The following is a 19,605-nucleotide window of genomic DNA, read 5'->3' as shown; positions in this document are numbered from 1 at the left end:
TACTGTCAACCACACTTTTCATATATGTGTCATTCCAATACTCCAATGCTCTCTGGACCCATCACCAGACACTGTTTCCCTCCACCAGTGTCCCAAGCACACACTCCACCCCCAGTAAGCTCAATTCAATAGATAAAATCTTCAGTTCCAGGGTAAACCACATCACCACTATAAAAATAATCAGGAGAAAAATTAAAAAGAAAAAAATCCCTTCAGAATCCAGAATCCCTTCCTCTAGGACTTTCTGACCTTGGCATCACTGTAGCACTGTCATCCAGTTGCTCATCAATTTGCTCGAGCAGGCACCAGTAACATCTCCATTGTGAGACTTGTTACTGTTTTTGGCATATCGAATATGCCCAGGGAGCTTGCCAGGCTCTGCCATCTGGGCAGGATACTCTCGGTATCTTGCCGGGCTCTCCAAGAGGGACAGAAGAATCGAACCCAGGTTGGCTGCATGCAAGGCAAATGCCCTACCCGCTGTGCTATCGCTCCTGACCTTAGCATACTACTCTCAACTTCTCTCTGTTCCTTTTCCCCAGACTTGCTTCTCCCCTTCATTCTTAGCTATGGTGTCTGTATCCTCGGGCTCTGAGACCGTGTCTTCGGGTGGGAAGGAAAACTGTGGCTCTGGTAGGACTTGGCAGAGGGCAGGAGGATAAAGCTGAAAGGGGTGTGCCCAGGAGAACCTGGTCAGCAAAAGTGAGTGCAATCAAGGGCAATAGCCCGGGCATGCTGGGTGAGGGTTGGAGCAGAACCAAGTCTTGGTTCTGTCTAGTGGGCAGAGGAAGAACCCGATTGAAGAGCCCCAAGCAAGGGGTTGGCAAGGCCCGTATATGAGGTTAGGATACAGCCATGCCACATGGCATTCAACATCCGGATCCAGGCCCAGAGCAGCTCCAGAAAGCCACGTCACAAACTATATCTCAGTGGAGACCAAGGGATGCCTGAAGGCCTGGGTGGACATAAGCTTAGGTGGGACACTGGTTACCTTCAGGTCCTCCCTATAGCAGAGTGATAGGCTCTGGGAGACCCAGATTTCAGTCCCAGTACACATGTGCAGGGCTGGAGCCATAGCACAGCGGTAGGGTGTTCGCCTTGCACGCGGCCGACCCAGGTTTGATTCCTCCACCCCTCTCGGAGAGCCCGGCAAGCTACTGAGAGTAACTCGCCCACACGGCAGAGCCAGGCAAGCTACCCATGGTGTATTCGATATGCCAAATACAGTAACAACAAGTCTCAAAATGGGGACGTTACTGGTGCCCGCTCGAGCAAATCAATGAGCAACGGGATGACAGTGTAACAGTGATACACATGTGCAAGCTGACACACACAAGACACATACATACAGACACACGCACACACACACAGACCTGGTAGTGTGACCAGGGGCAAGTTGCTTAACCTCTCTGGTCCCCTTTCTATGAAACGGGCTTTATTAACAGCATCTTTGATGTAGGGGGGATTGTTTGTTTTGTGTAATAAGAAGAGAAAGAAAAAGCACACATAACTTTTAGTATGTTGCTCAAAATTTTTAAAAAGTATTGTTCTTCGGTGCGAGGTGGTGAGTTGGGGGGTGGGACATCTTGCCCATGAGCGTGACTGTATGAAAGTAGTTTCTGGTCCTTGAGAAAGCATGAGGCAACAGCTCCAGAATCCTGCAGTTAGAAGGCAGTCTGTGCCCTTCAGACTTGGAGACCGTGTAGCATGGGGGGTCAGGGGGGTGGGCAGGGGTGAAGGCTGAGAGGGTACGCTACTATCACTTGGGACCCCTTTTCTCCCCACAAGTCCCACATGGGTGAGTGGGTACCCGAAGCATTTTCAATCATTACATGATTGGTTTTGAGTTGAGTTTTGATTGTTGCACATTCCAGAAGCTTTTACTGTGGCCAAATACCCCCTGAACCACCTCTGCCCACCCCCACATTCGGGGGGTAAAGAAGGGGACATCTCTTAAGTGTCCTTCCTTAAACCCCATTTGGGCTCAGTACTCACAGTTTAAGAAGCTGGAATTGGAAGAAGAGACAGTACAAGAGTTAAGGCCCATGCCTTGAATGTGGTTTGAATCGCCAGTATCCCAAATGGTCCCCCTTAGTACTTCCAGGAGTGATCCTGGAGCCAGAGCCAGGAGTAAGCCCTGAGCATCACCAGGTGTGATTGCCAAAATTTAAAAAAAAAAAAACAAAAAAAACTTGGGGGCTGGAGTGATAGCACAGCAGGTAGGGTGTTTGCCTTGCACCGGGCTGACCGGGGTTCGATTCCCAGCATCCCATATGGTCCCCTGAGCACCACCAGGGGTAATTCCTGAGTGCATGAGCCAGGAGTGACCCCTGTGCATTGAGGGGTATGACCCCAAAAAAGAAAAAAAACCCGAAACTAAGAAGCTGGGGTTTCTTGAACATCCTCCCTCTCTACAAATGGATGCAGAAGCAGTCTTCAAAAAAGGAGTTTATGAGTCTGGGGAGCCTTAAGGAAGGACACGTAAGAGATGTCCCCTTCTTCACCACCCACCCTGACTTCACTGCTCTAAGGATTCACTGACCCCAGGGCTTTTGCATTTGCATTTGACCAGGCAAACTCATGTCTAGTGCTCTTCATGCCACACCCTCTTCTCCTTGCTCAAATGTCACCTTCAAAGTGAGATTTCTCTTGACCCTCTTACACCAAATGGCATACCAGGATTTTCGGTGTTAACTCCAGAATGACATTTAAAAATAACAGCTCTAATCCACATAGCATAGCTAAGATAACAGTCTGATGTTAATCTCTCCCTCATCTGGTTTTATGAACGGTGTTGGGTGGGTTCTAAACGGCCTTATTATTATTTATTTTTTTCAGTTTTGACATCTCTGACGTTAGGTTGCATCTTTCTATGATGGCACATCGCAGTTTAACGGGCAGTACTTTCCTTTTTACTTCTTACGCTACATAAAATAAGGCACGCTGTATAATCAAGGGCATCTTTCCATCGATGAAATATTATCTCAAATTTCCATCACTGTGTATTCTAAGGAGCTCAAAGTGCAGGATTCAGCTGGACTGTTGATAAAGATGTAAAGTACATTCTTCAACCGCAATAAAAAGAGATGGCATGTGGGGTTAGACACCATCCCCCAGGATGCAGGGAACCTAGCAGTTTCTCACAAGTCCCTCTGTGCGGGAGGGCGGGGACAGCTTCCTTTATGACACCTGTGATTGTGCTAGAATCTCTTTTCTGTCTTCTCTCCTAGGTCTTAAATGCTCATTGGGCGATTTCTTTTCTTTTTGAGAATGTTAAAAAAAAAAAAGCCATAATGAAGGCCGTTCTGTGACTTGCTCTTTGAAAACTGACATCAAGGTGAATGTCGAGTAGAAATTTGGGGCTTGCCGGGCTGCCACGGGCAGTTTGCATTTAAACAAGTTGTGACTTTGATTTAAGGATTTGACTTGATGGGTAAATATATCCAAGGCAGGAGATGATGTATATACTGTTTCCATCAGAAATATCAAATTCAGTGTGTGATGTGTTTATTTCTCTGAGTGGTTATGTATTTAATAAATAATGTGTTTCAGTGGGTATTATTTTCATTTTAGTGTTTAATACCTCCACAATATGTCTCAGATGTGGGGCTGAATGGCACCTCATAAATTATGAGCTGTTATTAGCTGCTTTCTCATTGCATCTTAATTATTAGGCTGAAAAGAGAGGGCAGACTTTTATAAGCATTCATATTTTCTGTTTACAAGGCTTTTACTGACGTCTAATAAATTTAATTACCTCTAATAAGAAGAGGAAATGAAGTTCTATTTAGCAAATTCATAGCTTTGAAATGCATCTTGTAGCTTTATGAGCATGGCAAGCTCCAGGAAGGTGAAAGCCATTTAAGGAGCTGTTGCTGGGTTAAACTAACTGCAAAGCTGTTAAATTATTTTTGTTTCCATTTTATTGCTTAACCTCTGGGGTAAACTTCAGGCTACCTGATAAAGCAGCCACTCAGGAACTTTCAACTCGACATATCTCACCCCACAGGGCCAGAGCAGGCTCTCAGATTAAAGGGACATTTTTCAAACATAATTTCAAATTTGGAAATTGATTGTGTCTTGACCCACTTACTTCCAAGAGCTGTTCCTTCCCCATTCCTTTGTTTTGCTCCTATTCTAAATCTATTGTTCTTTCTGGAGGACTTCCAGCTGGCAGGGGGCTGCTGGGAGGACAGCAGCTCAGCTAACAGCTCCTTCTGCCAGCACCACCATCGTCCCAATCAAATCCACAATGATCTAGACTCAGGGCTACAAATCTCACCTATAGCTTGGTACAGGGGACAGAACATAAAGCAGACTGTGGGCATCGGACGAGTGTATCTGGGGTTGAGGGAATCTGCTTTGGCCTTAAGGACTAATTGTATATGGGCTTCAGAATTCACATGGATTTATTTGGGATCTGAGAGCTTCCAAATAACACTTCGTAAGCATCTTCATCTCCATGCATTGCCGCAAACTCTTGGGAAAACAACTCATTCACAAACCCCTCAGAAAAACAAATCTATGGAAGGCCGGAGAGCTAACCTCGAGTTTGAAGTGCTTGTCTTGCATGCAATCACCTGTTCAATCACGAGCACCACAGACGGCTCCTCAGGCACCATCAGGAGCGATGCCTGAGCCCAAGCCAATTTTTGCAAATTCTGCTTGGTGACCGCGCTTCTCTTTTCTTGGCCATTCTTCAACATCGAGCAGCAAGAGGAAGTTCTCCTGAAGAAGTGTGTCCTTGAGGTGTCCTCTGGCCTGCGGGCCCTCTCCCTGGGACTGGCCTCACAGCTCTGATGTGCCCTTGGGGCGTGTCTCAGCGCCTTGGTAGTCCTCAGAGTCCATCTGGCCATCCCGTTAGTCACGGGCTCCCAGAATCCTGCTGGTGGTCTGCTGGTGGTCTTCGCCTTCCCCCCAGCCCTTGGCAGCACCTCCCTTGAGCTCTCTGCTTCAGGAGCTTCCCTGTCCAGTCCGCATGGTGGCAAGTACCATGAGGTAAAAGAGCTGAAAAGAGCAAACGACGGCACCACACAGATTTCTCAAGATCCCCCACCCCCACACCTGAGTCTCCTCTTCCTCCTCTCTCAGGCCTCTGGTGCCCATCTGGCAGTGCTCACAACCAAACACACTGGTCCGTTGTTGAGCAGCTTGTTTGGCACCTTCAGCAGCAAGATCTAGCAGGGGTCAGGCCGTCGACTCCACTAGTATGGATTTAAGGCTGTGGACGCCCTCCGCAGCCTCACCATTTCAAGGAGCTGCGTTAGAAGGGCAACAGAGCGAGAGCTACAGGAGGGTATTTGCAGCTTAGTTTCACGTCTATTGGTTCCTCTGCCATCTCTTCTGAAAACTGCATGACGATTTTCTTTTATGTTATTTTGTTTTATTTTCACTCAGTGACCAAGTATTTATTAAACATCTATTCTGGACCATCAAATACAACGTAAGGTCTATATTACTAATTTTTTTCCAATTGAGATATACAGTTACAAGATATGGGTATTGGAACTTTGTGTTTCTTCATCATTTAAATAAATCTCAGATTTTAACAAATTGATTTTGAGGGGAACCTTTGGCCTATTTTGGACATTTTCCCTCTCTTGTACGTCACGAAATATTATCCCATATTATCATTTGTCTTTTCATGGCACTTCTGATATCTTTTATCATGTAGGGCACATTTTATCATATGTATAAACACCTCAACTTTTTTTGTATATGCTTTTTTTTAATTTATTTTTTAATTAGCGAGTCACAGTGAGGGTACAGTTACAGATGCACACATTTTTGTTTTTGTTATTCCCTCATGCAATGTTTAAGAGCCCATCCCTCCACCAGTGTCCATTCTCCACCACCAATGAACCCAGTATCCCTCCCACCCCCCCAGTCCCATCCCCCCACCCCACCCTGCCTCTGTGGTGGGGCATTCCAATTTGATATCTCTCTTTCTTTTTGGATGTTGTGGTTTGAAATAGGGATATTGAGTGGTCATCCTGTTCAGTCTCTAGTCTATTTTCAGCATGCATCTCCCTTTCCGAGCAGGATCTCCAATCACATATTATTTACACCTCGACTTTTAATATAGTCAAATATGCTCCAGTTTTCTGTGCTGTTTATTGTTGACCTGAAAGCTCCCAGCACAAATGGCTCTTTGTTTTCTTCTGGTACTTTAAAAAAATGCTTTTTAACCTTCCAGTCTGTCATTCAGCTCACGTTGATTTTGGTGAAGGATGCGAGAAAGGGTCTCAGCCCCACCCTAGTCTGACAGGAGCCCTTTATAACTAGTCACTAAACAATCATTGCTTCCCAAACTGAACTGAAATGTCACCTTTTAAATATTTTAAATCTAATTATTAAAGGAGAATTGGCTTTAGCATGTTTAAAGATATGAAGAAATAATCCAAGAAATTGGATGTGATGGAATAATCATGCAGCTCAAAGAATGTTGGAAGAAATTTTGGTCCTGAAAGGGACCAAAGGGATGGGATGAGAGGAGAAGGGTTCATGTTAGCTGGGGGGTGGGGGGAAGGGGGAAGGAGGAATCTAGGTATTGTGCATCACATGGAGGGAGATGCCTGTGGCCAGAAGACACTCCCTCCCCGCCATCACCTCTGGGAAAGGATGAAAAGCTGTGATTGAGACAGCAATGGAATTAGGACATGGTACATCATGGAGAATGTTCTAGTTATAAGGTGGGGGAATCCAGAAGAAATTTGAAGTCTGTCCACAAAATCTAACATTTTGTGACACCCAACTGGCATGGCTGTTGGCATCTTTTTACATCGGCAAGAACTTTTCTCTGTTTTATCGCTTTGTCTTGACTCCTTGGAAAGTCTCAGCAATAGCAGATGAGAAAAAAAAACTGAATAAATCAATACATATTTGGGAACTTGTGTGCAAGGGAAGGAGAACTGCTGAGAACACCACAGACATAGATGAAGAAAACACAGGGATAGGGGTCTGCAGAGATAGAGCAGAGCTTCAGGCACTTGCCTGGTTTAGTCCCCAGCACCACATATGGTCCTCAACGACACAGCCCCGGCAGTGAGTGACTCAAGCACACAAAAATAGTAACACAGGGTCTGAGCACCACCAGGTGTAGCCCCCCAACCTCCACACACACCAAAATATAAAAGATATGTGCGGGGGTGGGGGGGAGATGATCGACTAGGAAAGAGGATGATGAAGAGCATGCTGGGAATTACTGGTCTCATGTCCCAGGCAGATGCAAGCAAGGAGCCTTGGTATCTCCACTGAGAAGCTAGAAATGCTCGATCTCAGCTCAGCATTTGCTCAGGATTCCAAACAGAGGCTTCTGGAAGCTGGTTCCTAAACCTCTTCCAGTCGCATTGGTGGAAAATGCTTGTTCTGAGAATTTTTACTTTCCAGGGGCAACCAGTGAACCACAGAGCTCAGCTGCCTCTGTCGTCATTTGAAATAACTGGGGAATATGGTAATTGAAGAGTTGATTAGAGCCCTGAAAAAGTCCTTTTCCAAATGATGGAGGGGCAAGACTGATATCCATCACATTCCCGCATTGGGTCACTTGGTCACACCTGGCGATGCTCAAGGATTACTCCTGGCTCTGCACTCAGGAATTACCCCTGGCGTTCCCGGAGGAGAGGGAGAAAACTCTACCCTTTAGCTACTAGATTTTTCCTTCCCTTAAAAAATATATGTCTTTGAGGCTAGAGTGATAGCACAGTGGGTAGGGCATTTGCCTTGCACGCGGCCAACCCAGGTTCGATTCCCAGCATCCCATATGGTCCCCTGAGCACCGCCAGGGATAATTCCTGAGTGCAAAGCCAGGAATAATCCCTGTGCATTGTCAGGTATGACCCAAAAAGCAAATAAATATATATACATATATATGTCTTGTGGGAAAACAGATATTTTGCAATGATAAAATAGACCATTTACAAGCATTTTGACGTAGAGTTTAGTGACATGAAATACCTACATATCGTTGTACGAATATCACTACTATCCCGATTCCAGAGTGTCATTTTCTCATGCTGAAATTTGTACTCACCAACATTAACTTTCAACAACTTCACTGCCAAACCCCAAGTAACCACTGTTCTTTCTGTCTCTATCACTCAAGGAATCCAAATCCTTCATACAAATGGAATCACACAGCTCTCTCTCTCTCTCTTTTTTTTTAATATCTGGCTTATTTTATTTAGAATCAGGTCTTCAAGGTTGAACCATGTTGTAACAAGTGTCAAAATGTCTTCCCTCCTAAGGCTGACTAACATTTCACTGCACACAGCTGCCACATTTTGTTCACCCAGTTTTTTTTTTTAACTTGTTTTCACGGTTTGACTATTATGACTAATGCTACTCTGAAAGTGAGTATATACATATCTGTTTGATTTATCTCTCCTGCTTTCAGTGCCTTTGTGCCAGATGCCCAGAAGTGGAATTTCTGGATCCTCTGATGAGTCTACATTTATGTTTTGGAAAAAGAGCTTCAGTTGTTCTTCGCTTAATCATGTTTTGGTCAACAACCGACTACATGTACGATAGGGTGCCTAGCAGGGACCTGAATGGCCTACGCTGTGTAGACTACTGTCCACATTTGTGTCAGTTCACTCAGGGATGTTTGCCCCACAACAAATGGCTCATGTCTCAGAACAGCGGCCCTGGCTCTAGCTGACGCCAGTTCTGCTGTTCCCACGGCCGTTGCACCATTGTAGTCCTGCTGTCCGGGTGCTTCTGGCCCAGGCCTGTGTTTGTTTTCTGTGGTTTCAAGTAAAGCCTCCTACGGGGAGGTAGAGTGCCGTCTTGCTGCCTTCCCGGTTTTGTATGGACCCGTTCTCCACCAGGTGGAAATGACCCCATAGCTGTCATCCGCCTGGTAGTTCAGGGAAATGCATTCACTTTGGTTCTAGGTATGAAATCAGCCCTCAGAAAAATAGTGGCATGGATGAATGCTGCCTTTTGTCCCTGCTCATCCTGTGTCCAACACCTCTTCTTTCAGCCCTTCTCCCCACGACGTACTCGGTTATACTAACAGGAAGACCTCCCAGAAGTGTTTGATGTCTAAACACGGGGAGACAACCCCCCCCCCCACACACACACACACCACTCCCCTCCCACACACTCATATACAGGAGAATGCTTTGCCGATGGCATCAGTTCAAACTCCAGGGAGGAAAGTGTTTCGGGGAGGGGCACCCCTGAAATAAAGTCCAACAAATAACACCTCACAGAACACATGTGCCAATCCCTCCCGTCACCACATAATCCTGCCTCCTCTAGTTCTCGTGCTGCTGTTCTGCTGGCTGCACCAGGAGGCTGATGCCCCCCAGATCCGCTGCTTAAATGACAGTTTCAGTGACGAATGGCTGGGGGCAGAAGTTTGCCAAGAACATCAAGTCCGAGGCTACAGCTCCGCATTGTTATTGGAATGCAGACTTGAGTAGGTCTGAGTCCGGGTCCGAGATTCTGGGATGTTGCTGCCCTGGTTCTGGTATCTCTGTGTATAGGTGTGGGTGCCTAGACTGAAGTGCCTGATGGACCATTGGACTAGAGTGTGCGGTCACCAAGTGACACCGTCAGTTCTGCAAGTACCTCAACAGTTCACAGTGGCCCCGGGGCTCCTTCTCAGCAGGGTGCCCAAAAGTTGGATTAAGGCCAAGGCTTACTGCACTGCTGCCTGGGCCATCTGGGGCTTGGAGCTGAGGCCATGAAACCAAGGCTGTGGGAAGGTGAGCCCCCAAACTCTGGTTTGGGCCCAAGAAGACCTAGTGGCCTATATTATCTGTGTGAAGGAGTTTCAGGCTGGCACGGAGCACAGCGGTCTAGGGGAAGAGAGTTTTGAGACGTCTCCCAGAGCATGGGGGATGCCTCCCCGCCCCCGGGGAAGGCAGTCCCTCCACCGCCCTGTAGGGTCCATTGCTGTGGGCATGAAATGTACCCAGCGTGGCTTCTGCTGGTACCTGGCCCGCTTGTCTTTGCGTCATTCTGCTTTGGTTCCTGGAAACTCTCACAGCTCCAGGGCTGCTTCTCTCACCTTGTGGCTGAGGTTGGGCCCAGTAGCTGGTCTCCCTCTCCTGGAGAACAAACTTTAGAGGCAGAGAGACCTTCTTGCAACCCTTGACTCCATCTTCATGGGCAACGCTGCTGGTTCTGACAGCTCAAGAGCACCCCTCCCCCTCCCCGTGCAAAGACAGCGGGTCTGGGCCCCAGTGGGCCAGGTCTGGTGGCTCCCACCTCTGCACCGCTCGCTCCTGAGTCTGACTTGACCTTTTGGAATTCTTTCTAGAAGCTTCTGGGAGTCCTTGCAGGATCCATTTAGAGGAGGATGCAGGAAGAACCCAGCAGGAAGGGAGGCCCTGGGAATGCTGGAATGTGGGAGGTTGCCCAGAGCTGCTTGGGAAGGAGCACACACACACACACACACATACACACACACACACAGAGTGGCCTGGGCACAACTCGAGCCCTCAGCAGGGGTGAAGTCCAACCTAAAATGCCATCAGTCAGGGAAGCTGTGTCCTGTAGAGACGGCCTTGTAGTCCACGACCATGCAACCTGGCCAGCGGCTGTGCTCACGAGTGGACGCTGGGCAGGGCCAGAGGAGGGGCACTTAAAGCAGAGGCACGAGGGTTGATGAAGCCGCCACCTAATGAGATGGACCTGGCAGGCGTCCAGCCTCCCTGCCACAGCCCCAGGCTGGATCAGCCGATTGATAAGCGGGAGATGAAGCACTCGGCCTCCTTCTCATTTATTAGGACTCGGAGAAAATGAATCTGATTTGGAGCTCTCTGGGGTCGACATCAGGCTCAATGCCTTTTTAGCGAGGAGGTGGGGGTCTGGAAAGGTTAGCATCGACTCCCCCAGAGCTGTTAGCCAGCCAGCTGGGAGGACCTGGGGGTGGGGGAGCTGGAGGGGGGCGTGCTGCAAGACAACATTAGGGAATGAAGTTGGCTGTCTGAACCCCCTTGGCCGTGAAGGTTAAGGCGCTGGTGACAACAGATGATTTCTCAAGGGCGTTTTGTTTGCAGATGGCTTTCCAGTGATTTAGGCGGGTCGTTAGCAGATCAATACTTTGCTCAGGAGTCACTGAAATTCTTGGCTGCTTGAGAGTTGAGCTCCGGCATTTATTTCTAATGAGCTATGGTGGGGGCCCCTCCTGGCCAGGATCGAGGCCCTCCGATGCCTGGCTCTGTACCCCGCCAGGCTGGGGTGGGGGGTGTGGACTGTGAGTTTGTATTATCGGTCAGTGTCCTGTGTGTGGGTGCGTCACTCACAGCGATGAAGCGCCCTGGAAGGCAGCTGTGTCTCCCACAGCTGGGGCCGGGGTGCTCGCGAGCCTGCAGCCCTTTCCCCACACGCCTTTGTTTCCTCGTCTGGGAAGCGAGCAATGGGGGCTGAGTCCTCCGCTTCAGGCCCAGCACGTCTGTTCCCAGTGAGACCCCACTAAGGGGCAGGTGGGCGGGCAGACCTCAGAGCCTGGCAACATGAGGAGATGATGCCTGTCCTAGCGCCCAGGAACAATATTCCAGGACTGGGGACTAAGTGATGGGTACGTTGGGGTCGAGAAGATGGCCCAGAGCACCCGCTTTGCACATGAAGGCCCTGAGTTGGGTGCCAGCACGGGAGACTCTTTCCCAGCACCCCTGGGTGGAGACCTAGGGATGGGGGTGGAGGGGAGCTTCAACAACGCTAGGCTCAAACAGCAGGACATGAACCTTTGTTCCTCCACAGCCAGCACAGACGAGGCGGGCAGACGTGAGGACCGTGGAGTGGAGCTGAGGGTGGGGAGGTGAGGACAGCAGGGATGAGGATGGTAAGGCGGAGATGAGGAGGGCGGAGAGGAGGAAGGATGTGTCTCCCCCGGGGCCTCCACACGCAGCTTTCTCAGACCAGGCTGTGGAAACCTCCCTCCCTGGCATCTTGGTGGTTTAGGAAGCCAGGGGGTGTTTTCCACGTGGGATCCAGGCAGTGACAGGGCCCTGTGGGTGCTGGCGTCACTCCCTCCGCCCCAGCCTGCACCCCACGGAGCAATCCCTCCGCTTGGGATGAGGGTCAGTGAGAGAAGTGGGGAGGGGCGTCCGGAAGGTCTTGCAAAGCTCCCGCCTCCTCCTGCTTCCCCCACAGGCCTGGCTGAAGCGGGGCCAGTCCCCAGCCGGAGAGGCTGAGAGTTCCCCTCTCTCACAGGGTATGGTCTGTGGAGGGGGGAGGGCAGGTACCTGAGCGAAGAGGAGGGGGTGGGGAGGGCAGGTGCAAAACAAATTTTGCCTCAGACTGGGCTGCCAGCGGGGCCCTTTATTGAGACTGGGGTGGGGTGGGAAGTGGCAAATTTAGGGACAGCACTGACGACGGCCTGGCCTCACCTCCAGTTCTCTCGGTTCCCCCACAGGGCCTCCAAGCCCAGGCGAATCCGAGTCAAACCTGGCGGGGCTGGGAGGGAGGCCCGGAGGCAGCGCCCCGCAGCTCCCAGGAAGACCAACAGGCTCTTGGAGAGAGCGGAGGGCACCCAGGTTAACTTCCCGCAGGAACAAGGCCCGTAACCCAACCCCGGCGGCTTTGTTCACCCACTCATTTTGTCCTCAGACTGCATTCTCTGGGGGCAAGCCGGGGCCCCCCCTTCTTTGTTCTGCCTCCTCGGCTCAGGGCTCAGGGTCTCCGGGGCCTCTGGGGAGGTCAAGCGCTGCTCCCCGACCCTCCTTTTCAGAGATCAAAAAATGGCTCCGGGTTGAACAATGGCCCGACCATCTGCGATATGTTAACTGCATAATGGAATGTAACTCGAAGGGCTTTTAAAAACACGAAGAGAGATTTTATTGTAACTAATCGTGATGGATGGCGAGTGTGGTCACACCAAGAACATAAATCTTGGTGCCAAGCCTCGACTAAAAAAAAAAAAACAAAAAAAAAACCAATGAACTCCATAGTTCTGAGAGGCCTGGGCTGGCTGAGTCAAGTCACATGAAGAAGACTTGGTCTCCCCACTTCCGGCTGCCTCCGTTGGAGGCATGGGATGCACCCCTCATTTCCCCACCAGAGGACATGGAGGAAAGCTCCCCTGGTTGAGACCCACAGGAGCTGGGGGAGTTCCCACCCCTCTCCCAGTTGGACATGTTGGTATTCGTGTGTACCACCGGTGGCTCACACACATATGGGGTTTAATTCCTACAAATGGTAGCCTCAGCATCAGCATATTAGTTAAGAGAAGGCGGGTCTTTTTCCAACAGAAAAGTTCATGCTTAATAGCTACTCCTGTTCTGTTCACTATGAACCACCCCAGTTCCCAGGAATATGGCAAAGGCTCTTTTATAAAGGTGATGTGCACGTCAGTCAGGATTTTATGGTCCTTGGTGAGGGATCGAGAACCCCAGACTGAAATGTTCTGCACCTAAGAGTCAGCTCTAATGCTGAGCAACCCTGGGCAAGCTGCTTAATTTCTCTGGGCCTCGGTTTCCTCCTGGATCTGTTACACGTGCTCATCAAACTCAGGCTAGTATGAAGAGTGAAGGAAATCATGTACGTTCCAAAAAAACTTTGTAGGACACTGGAATAGATTATTTTTGTTTGATTTGAGTGTAAAAATATAACCCAGGGCCACAAAAGAGTAGCATTCGGATTAAGGTTTGTACCTTGCCTGCAGTGGTCCCTGGTTTCATGTCTGGCACCACTTGATGCCCTGAGCAGTAGAGGGAGTGACCCTCAAGTGCAGAGCCTGGAATAGGCTCCCCGAGTCTGCCAGATGTGGTCCCAAAGCTACCCCCCAAAAAATATTTTAAAAAAGATAGAGAACTCAGAAAGCATCTCCAGATACCATATCGTGTCCTGGGAGGGGAGGGAATGAGAAAATTGTGTTGACCTCATTTCGAGATGGGGCTAGGGTTTGGCTTTCCCAGCCTCACACACACACCTCCCACTTCGGGTTTCCTTTCATCTCTAGACTCAGCTTTTTGGAATCTGAGAATGAATATGCTGCCGATTTTACATGGGGATTGTGACTGATTCCTGTCTGAGAAAACATTCCCCGATGATGACGTTCCTGAGGATCTTGACTCACAGATTTAAAGCGTTTGTCTGCAGGGAAGGAGGCCAGCACCCAGGGACCACAAGGAGCCCCCTTCACGCAGGATTGACACCGTTGTGGGGAGGAGGAGTCAGGCACAGCGCCAGGTACGCTGGCACGCATGCTCAAGACCCGAGGTTCAGCCGGGAGGCTCCCCTGGGCTGCGCTAGTCCCGAGCTTAGCCTCTCAGGGGGGTTAGTCTGATGGATCTGATCTTAGGGGGTTCTCTTGGGCTCCTGAGAGCCACATTCTTCTAAGGATTCCTCGATGCCCACCTCTGAGCCTCTGTCTGGGTTTTGGGTTCCCTTCTAATTCGGCAGTTTTCAAAGGGACACTTAATGGACCTATTAGTCGCGTTCTCCTCTTTTTTCTAAAATAACTCTGCGTTGTTTCCTATGCTCAGACGTCTACAAAGACGCTGTGGTATCTTGGAAATGAGCTCAGAGTTAGACTTGATTTCTAATCTTTTATTGTTTGTTTTGTTATTTTTTTTAAATCATACGTGGTGGTGCTCAAGGCTTATTCCTAGTGGTGCTTAGGCCATATTCCATGCAAGGCGAGGGTATACCCGCTGTACTATCTCTCTAGCGCTCTTGATTTCTAACCTTAGAAACTGCTGTAGGAGCTCAAATTAAGGTCATCCTTGGACGCAAGAGGAAAGATGTGTCAGTATCCTAAGGAAAATGCTAAATAGTTTTCTTTGTAGGGAATAAGACAGATATGCACATATATAAACATATGCATATGCTTATATATGCATATATCAGCAAACTTATTGCTAATTTTATGATATCCTTATATAATATTCTTGAGCCCTTTATTTAGGTTGCCTAGCTAAATAGCAACTTTAAAACTCAACATGAAAATATTTGAATTTAATAGTGTTAAACCCTTTTATATGGCTTTATATGCAATAGTTAATCCATTTACCTATTAGGACATTAATGTTTCACTCTTTTTTTTAGGTTTATATACTTCTCTCTTTATTTCCCTGTATTATGTTTATTTTCTCCTTTTTATTTAAGAATCATTTTGAAGGATGAATTCTATTTTTGTTCTGTTAGTGACAACGACCAAGTTTTTAAAATGTGTCTTTGACCATTTTTCTCTTGTCATTATAAATTGGTATCTATCAAACTTTCCCATGTGTATAATGGAAAATGTCTTGAATTTGTCTTTTACCTCATTAAATTGATTTTCTGCAGTGCCCAACCTGCTGTTCAGATGATGGTTTTTAATTAATCAGTTGTGTTTTCTCTCTATTCACTCCTCCCTGATCACAGACGCTTCCTTTCTCATTCCGCTGGCTCCAGTTTCTGAATTCAGGGTCTTCTTAGAGATGTTGAAAAGAAAAATTAGACATTTCCCAAATCCGTATCTCCCATGCAGGAAGTCTAGAGGAGGACAAGAGCTTGATTTCTATGTCCTGTCAGGCTGTAGGACTCTCCTGTGTCAGCCCGGCTCACGGGAGGCGGCTCTTCCTGGTCTTTCCCCTTCCAGGAGTGACAGTTCTGTGGTCCAGGTTCCCTCAGGTACTTCCTACATCTGCTTCTCTGAGGGAAGGGGATTGGGGAACAGGTCTCCTGTGTCCATCCCCACGGCTCACCCCTATGGATGGGAGTGCGATGGACTGACCAGATGACATCAACTCTACTGCCTTTTCATTCCCTTATGCAAGATACAAAATAAAACCACATACGTTCCACCCAGTTCCATCCATGTAGAGGCAAATTTCATTTTTTCTTACAGATGAGTCATATTCATATTCATGAATTCCAGTCCTCTGTTCTTTTTTTAAATTTTATTTATTTTCTTTTCAGTCCTCTGTTCTTGAGTACGCAGGTTGTTTTCAGATCTTGGCTATGGTAAATAGTATTTCAATACATATTGGGGCACAAATGTCTTTTAGAAAAATATATATATTTTTGCCTTTTTGGTCTTTGGGCCACACCCAGTAATGCTCAGGGCTACTCTTGGCTCTGTACTCAGGAATTACACCTGGAGGTCCGTGAGAGTACTAATCTGGGTCAGCCACATGCAAGGCAAATGCCCTACCCACTGCACTGTCTCTCCATCCTAAGCCCATTTCTTAAATTTTCATTTTCACCTTAAAAAAAAGTGTTGTGATTTACAAAATTGTTCATAATACAATTGTTTCAGGGTTTTAGATATTCAGTGTTCAGCACCAATCCTACCACGAATGTGACCTTCCCTCCCCCAATATCCTAAGTTTCCCACCCCCCCCCAACAAGCCTGTCCCCTTAGTAGGCATAAACAAATTTACTTTATATTGCTTGTTACAACAAAATAGCAAATGGAATTAATAGATCAATAAAACTCAATTTGTGATCATTGCTATCTCTCACAATAGTGTTACCAACATCATTGTCTGGAGATTTACTGAGCTGCTTGGTGCTGGTTGAGCCTTCTGTGTTATTGTTTTTGCGTCTCTCCCGTAAAATTTGCTATGCTCCTTCTGGGCTGCTAGTAGTGTGAAATCTGACCAAGCATCCAGGAGCTGCAAAGTGGGGTCATTTATATATTAAAGGAGGTTGGGTATAACTGGAGGGGTGGGGAGGTCTGCTTATCTCAATACCAAGAAAGCTTCAGAATTTTCAGCAGGGAGATTGATCAAGCTATGCCGATTTGGCAGCTTGGCAGCTTGTTTACAATTTTTTTTTGGAACTAGTGCTTTGGGGCCCTTGGAGTAGATGCTGAGAAGTAGAATTGTTGGGTCACGTGAAAGCTCAATGCGGTTTTTTTTTTTGAGACGTGTCCATATTATTTTCCAAAGAGCTTGAACTAGTTGACATCTCCTGAGTGAAGTCAGTCAGAAGAGAGATGCAGAATGATCTCTCCTAGGTGGGGTATAAGGAAACACAATAAGGGAACAACATATGGTCAAAAGCATCCAAACTGGAGAGTTGGTCTACAGAAGAGAGCTCACTTGGGGTGGAGGGGAGGGGATGGGAGGTGTCCCTGGGACATTGGGGTAGGGAAACAATAACTCTGATGGTGGGTCTGGTGTTGAGATGATGTTAATGGAACTATCATTAACAGTATTGTAAATCATTGTACCTCAATAAAAGTGGAAGTGAGGGAACCACAGGACACCACTCACCCATGTGAGGCTTGACTCTAGACCCTGAGTCTTCTTTGATCTTATATGGAGATAATAGTAACAGGTTGCTTTCAGTGATAAGTTTGATCTTTTTAAAAATAGATGTTTATTAGGAAGATGAAGAGACAGTACAGCATGTAAGGTGCTTGCTTTGCATGCAGCTGACCCGGGTTCAATATCCAGCATCTTATGGTCCCCCAAGTAACCACCAGGAATAATTCCTTAGTGCAGAGCCAGGAGTAACCCCTGAGCACTTCTGGGTGTGGATCAAAATTTTTTTAAATGTTTGTTAGTAGATGCAGCAAAAATTATGGTTGTGCTCAAGGATTCAGTGCATGGTACTGAATACCTAGTTATCTGATATTGTCATACAACTAGAAAGAGCTTATTAGTTCAAAATTAAAGGATTAAGGGTTGACTAACACTTGGTTATACAGTCCTTAAGAATAATGCAGGAATATTGAATGGCACCATAATCCTTCTGTTGTTTAGTTTGTAAAAAGTCACAAAATCTTGTTTGATTGTTTTTTGATGGAAAGTGTGAAAGAGAAATAAGAGACTAGAGAAATAACTGAATTAATACCCCAGTTGGTTAGTATCTGGATGAAGTAATTATAGAGGAAAACACTTTTTTTCTGTTGAAATAATCTATATATTTTTTTCATTTTTAAAAAAATTATTTATTTTTTTATTGAATCACCATGTGGAAAGTTACAAAGCTTTCAGGTTTAAGTCTCAGTTATACAATGCTTGAACACCCATCCCTTCACCTGTGCACATATTCCACCACCAAGAACCACAGTATACCTCCACCCCACCTTCCCACCCCCATGCTTCCTTTTCAGCAGGTCTGACTTTGGGGAGATGAAAACACTTTTACTCCTTTTGCTTTCCTGAATTTACCTGCATTCTCTTTGATGCACATGTGCGTTTGCATTAAGGGGAAAAGAATTTTTTTAAAGCTGTTCATTAGAGCATCTCTGAGACATTATCTCTATACTAGAAAACTTTGCCACTGAGTTGCCTCCACCCACCTACTCCCTCCCAAAAGCAGGGATGAAGGATGCTTTCTGTTTTTCCTGCCATTTGGATATTTATAACACCATTTGCAGGCCATACAAATCGCTAGCCAGGCAGCCAAAGAGCTTCTATGTCTGTCCCCTCAGCTCTCAGGGCCTGACCAACATGATTTCAGGGACATTTAATGGCCCACGGGCTCGTTGTTCCCCACTCCTGCTCTAAAATAACAAGATGAGAAAATTGATATCCTCTTATTCTATTAATAGAAGCCTATTGCTATTCTGACCAATACGAATTATCAAAAAGGAAAAACTTCATTCTCTTCCTGTGTACGTATATTTGTATTTGGTGTATATTAATGCTCCAAAGGCTGGAAAACCCTTTATAAATGTGACCTTCATAAACTCATGGAATTCTTGAACTCTGATGGGCACCGGCCAGCTGGATGGGTTCCAGTGGCTTGAGGTCTCTCTTCCCAGCTCTGCACTCAGTAATGTCAAATTGAAATCAGTGATCGCAAGAGGTAATTACACAGCGTGGGGGGGGGGGGGTGGGGTGGAGGGAGAATGGGCAAATACTATATCCCAGGCCTGCAGCCTCCAAGCGTTGGTTGTTTGTTTATCGGAGGGCCAGGCCTTTAGGAGTGATCAAATCCGCAAAGTGGCTGGAACTGGAACAAGGGATTTAAGCTGACCTGGTCATCGCAAGGCGGCCTGAAGAAAGAGCTGACTTTCTCGACAGCCTCCAGCCTCCAACCACCTTCCCGCCTTCCTACAAAGTTCTCTTGGGAACAACCCCATTTAGTTTTGGCCAGTGCTGAAGGGATGTGTGTTTATTTCATTTAGAAGCAGGGAAACTTGCTCGTTCTCAGGGCCAAAGGGAAATGAACAGGATGCCCATAATCATCATTTTGTTTTCGGCAGATTCTCAGCGCGACGGAGAGTGATAACTAAAGATAATGAATCTACACGTGACACGAAGCACTTATCAGATAATTGTAAAATTTTTCCAAGCTGAAATCCCTATATGAGACAATACAATATTCTTGCCATTTGTGCAGTGATTTGTTAATTAAATTGCTGCTAAAATAATATTTATTTTTCACCTAAAAATCAGCTGAATATCAATCTCCAATCAATACAATGTTTCCTGGAGGCATCTCCTGCTACAAATTTGCTTCACAAATCTGCTGCAGGTAATTTATACCCAGTCAATAAGACATGTTTCAAAAGCCACTTTTCCTTCCCAACAGGCAACCCTGGTCTAATTTACAATTGGATAAGAGCTGGCAAACTATACACACCTGAGTTAAATGTAATTTGTAATAGGATTTTTTTTTTAAAGCAGTAGTGAAAGATTTGATTTCGTCTGCTCGGTATGCAAGTAATCTTTGGCTATTTCTGGGACGATAACTGGAAAACATAAA

This window comes from Sorex araneus, chromosome 8 (assembly GCF_027595985.1).
Source record: "Sorex araneus isolate mSorAra2 chromosome 8, mSorAra2.pri, whole genome shotgun sequence".
NCBI classification, from domain to species: Eukaryota; Metazoa; Chordata; class Mammalia; order Eulipotyphla; family Soricidae; genus Sorex; species Sorex araneus.
This window is presented reverse-complemented; position numbering follows the sequence as displayed.